The sequence below is a fragment of the Cyclopterus lumpus genome, chromosome 2 (genome assembly GCF_009769545.1).
Source record: "Cyclopterus lumpus isolate fCycLum1 chromosome 2, fCycLum1.pri, whole genome shotgun sequence".
Classification (NCBI taxonomy): Eukaryota; Metazoa; Chordata; class Actinopteri; order Perciformes; family Cyclopteridae; genus Cyclopterus; species Cyclopterus lumpus.
Window position 1 is genome coordinate 11,365,555 of NC_046967.1, and position 4,047 is coordinate 11,369,601.

At 44.7% G+C, this 4,047-nt stretch overlaps 1 protein-coding gene across 2 annotated transcripts in view; it reads right to left on the reverse strand.

Moving 5' to 3' along the window:
- Nucleotides 1–2,924: 2,924 nt before the first annotated feature.
- Nucleotides 2,925–4,047, reverse strand: part of LOC117744484 (prospero homeobox protein 1-like) — a 30,038-nt gene continuing 28,915 nt past the window's right edge. The window contains exon 7 of one of the 2 annotated variants that reach the window (XM_034552826.1): nt 2,925–4,047. This exon is cut by the window's right edge and continues 511 nt beyond it. The gene's annotated coding sequence lies outside the window, so the exon portion shown is untranslated. The other variant, XM_034552817.1, reaches the window with a different exon arrangement.

Here is a 4,047-nt window from a genome sequence, read left to right on the forward strand (position 1 = left end):
TGTTTGATTAGCCAGCAGACCGCTGATGGAAGGAGGGATGGAGGGAGGAGGAAACTGATAGTTAGGAGGCAGGAGAAGCGAAGATGGGAGGAGGGATTCTTTGACTTACGGATGGACGCATGCTAGATGCATTAAAAATGGGAGAAACGGTTGTCACAGATGCATAGAAGTGGTTGTTTGTGGGAGCACGAGCCGACGGAGAAAGGGAAGCGGAGCGCGCTGTCGGGGCAGCTGCTCCAAACAACCATTAGCTTCGTCCACCTGGGGGCCATCTTGAAGACGGGGCGCAGATAAACCTGCAGCGTCGGCTGATTAAAGTCTGCTCCACAAGCCAACAGCGATCGGCGGTCGTTTGTTTGATTGTTTTAAAGCCGATGCGTCGAGATGAGTGATGATGGGAACCGGAGTTCATCTCTCTGACGGGTCAGTCGGAGGTCAGCTGGAGGAACACCATGAAAACCGTGTTCGACAGCGACGGAGAGACGACGGACTCTACGAGTCTACACAAAGAAATGCACTTTTCAGTTATTTAAAAAGATTAAAGTCCAGTTGTTTCTGTAGAATAGTGGGAGGCGACCCAAGTGAATCGAAATGCTTGTTTGTCAGTCCAGTAAAAGATATTTCATGCACTCTCACGAACGGCAAAAGAAAAGCAGATTTGGCTCAAAAAGTGACATAAAAGTGACTCCAAAACAAAACAAAGTGGTGTCAACAACACACGATTGCGTCACCCTTTCCTTTCGTTTGTGACATTTATTTATTGACGATCAAGCGGAATATGTCTCTGTTTTCTTCCTCATGCCCTCGCACACTCACAATCTATTTATAGGAGAAATTGCAAAAGCCCAGGGTCATCTTTATGAGTTTTTAGTGCGTCTCACGTGCCAGAAATAAGGAGAAAAACATCCAAAAAATGACATAAACAGCATGAAAACCAGTTGCTGGAATTCCTTTTTCTGCAAACCAATAAGTTATATATATATTAAAAAAAAATGATAACGAGGTAGCAATTACGGCAGTGAAGTCGGGCTGTTTTGCGATAATCGCCATTGTTGACATAAAGTCGTGCCTCATCAGCCTCGACGCACCAACATGGCGGCGGATGTGAACGCAGCCAATTTAGCAGCCGTTAACACGGAGAAGACAGTTACAGCTATTAGGGTTATGTCGAGGAGAGATCCCCCCCTCCCCCCCCCTGTAATAAACTCTCTCCCTACTCCATAATAATGGCGGCCATTACCCAAGATGCATATCACCGTCGTGCCCATCCCGGCGGACAATAAGTGTGTTTGTGCGTGTACGACGAGGTGATGGAGAACGAAACAATCAGCAGGCCAACACAAACACAGCTGTTTTATTGTCGCGCCGCTCAGATGTGCTTTCACAGGCAGACTGTGTGTGTGTGTGTGTGTGTGTGTGTGTGTGTGATATAGAGCAGAGTGACCCCACCTCCTGTTCTAATGAGAAGCGTTGGCAGCGTACGCCAGCTGCACTAGATGATCATGATTCTGCCTTTTGTTTCCCTCAAAGCACTTAAAAACAAACTTCATGGAGCGGCAGTTGACGTTTGATTGTTGTTCTCCACCTGAGACAGAATAAAAAATTAAAAAACGTACTCGATATCAATTTCAAAACCTCTTTCGAGTGGTGCTTTTTGTGTGCGGTGCTTTTTGTGTGCGATTCTCTGAGTTAACGATCAATTCAATTAATCGATCTGTGACGAGGGAGAAGCCTCACGAAGCATCGACTCTTTATGAGCGACTTCCTTTATTACAGGAGCGACTTCACACAGTTAATTGTGCTTTAATCTCGCATTATTACATATAAATGCCACAGTGTACATGTTGGGTTTGAGTGTGTGTGTGTAGAGATGTGTGTGTGTGTGTGTAGAGTTGTCTTCTACACGCGTGTGTGTGTGTGTGTGTAGAGTTGTCTTCTACACACGTGTGTGTGTGTGTGTGTGTGTAGAGTTGTCTTCTACACGTGTGTGTGTGTAGAGTGTGTGTGTGTGTGTAGAGTTGTCTTCTACATGTGTGTGTGTGTGTGTGTGTGTAGAGTTGTCTTCTACACGTGTGTGTGTGTAAAGTGTGTGTGTGTGTGTGTGTAGAGTTGTCTTCTACACACGTGCGTGTGTGTGTGTGTGTGTAGAGTTGTCTTCTACACACGTGTGTGTGTGTGTGTGTGTGTGTGTGTAGAGTTGTCTTCTACACACGTGTGTGTGTGTGTGTGTGTAGAGATGTCTTCTACACACACATGTTTCTACACACACTACTGTCATCTCCTGTATGAGAGAGAAGGAGAGGAGACACATTGAGTGCTGGCACTTTATCTCATGCTGGTGATGGTGGTTGGCATTGTGGGATGCCAGTTAGCGTTGGGCGCCAACACACAGAGGGCATGGTGTGTGTGAGTGAGTGTGTGTGTGTGTGTGCGTGTGTGTGTGTGTGTGCGTGTGTGTGTGAGGTAAGTGGTGTGAGAGGAGGACAGAAATAAAACCTACGAGAAAGGAGGCAAGGAGAGAGGATGAGCAGAGGACATGTAGAGGAGGGAGAAGGATGCAAGGGCAACGAGGGCAGATGGGCCTTGTCCCTGTGCCTTTATGTGTGTATAAGAGTGTGTGTGTGTGTGTCTGCACCTATGTCTTTTTGTGTGTGTGTGTGTGTCTGCCCCTGCGTCTTTGTACTGGCTAATCTAGGCGTCAGCAGCTTTTTTTTCCCGAGGCTTTTGTGCTGACAATAATCACACAGCGCTCCTCTTTTCAATTCATCAGCAACAACAACAAGGGATCACATGTCCCCGGTACACGGGGAGAGCGGCCATCCCGTTGCCACGGTTACCGCTCGGGTCGAAAAGGCGATTTCTGGCCCGTCGCGCCCTCGCGACATGAAAAAGTACAAGCGCACGCTCTGCATTGTGTTTTCTTTCAAAGAATAATTTATTTCATGTTGCAGTGTGATGGATAAACAATAAGTCAAACCACTGGTCAAATCTGTAGCAAGCATTAATAATAACCATCATCAGAATAACATTAATAGGAATAATTATTTCAATTATAAATAATAACAATATCAGAGTAATTGTTACATCTATACAAGCTACAAATATCAGCATTTTGTCCTTTCTTATTTTTTTCTGCTGTTAAAACCTTAAACACTTCACACGTGACCCGGCCGGTGCAGCCGCCCCCCCCCCCGGACCCCCAGAGCAACGACAACAATCTGCTTTTATAACCACGGAGGCTTCGAATCAGACATGTTGACCAAGAAGTTTGGTTCACCGGCGACAAAAGATGCACTGTGAATGATTATTGTGTTTGCATCATGCACAGGGAACTGGAATTAATAGTATTATTGACAAAGAGTTACAATGCACTAAACAAATTGATGCAAATGGGATTTTTATATTCTATATTATGAGAAACATAATGGTCAAATGAAGCATCCAAAACTAATTATATTTTTAAAAGACTGTCAGATATCGACTGAGTAGTATCTATGGGATTTATTAAAATAGAATACACGTTTTTCTTTTTTTGTCATCGATGCTCTGGGTGCCTGAATGCAACGTGGGCCAAGAGGGGCGGCCATGGGAAGGGGGTCAGGGTGGGGGTGTGGGGGTGTGGGGGGGGGGCACACAGTCAAAACAAACACCCAGTAAGTCTCAGTACAGTATGAAGGGGGGAGGAGTAAAAAGAGGAGGGGGCAAAAGAAGGGAAATAAACAACAACAAAGTTTTATTTGTGTCCAGTTTGTCTGGGTTCAGGTGAGGGGGAACGCTACTGTGCTTTCCTATTCAAGAGGTGTGTGTGTGTGTGTGTGTGTGTGTGTGTGTGTGTCTATGCGAGTGACTGAGGGTCCATAGAAGACTAAGCTTATACAAAGGAGAAAAAATACAAGAAACATCACCTTTTTTTTTTTTCCTTCAAAAAAAAAAAAAAAATGTCCGTGTAACTTAAAAACATCCACAATAAAAAGACTTTTTTTTTTGTTTTTGTTTGTAATATATTATCATCTTTATTTTTAGTTCCGTCATCTTCCTCCCACCGGA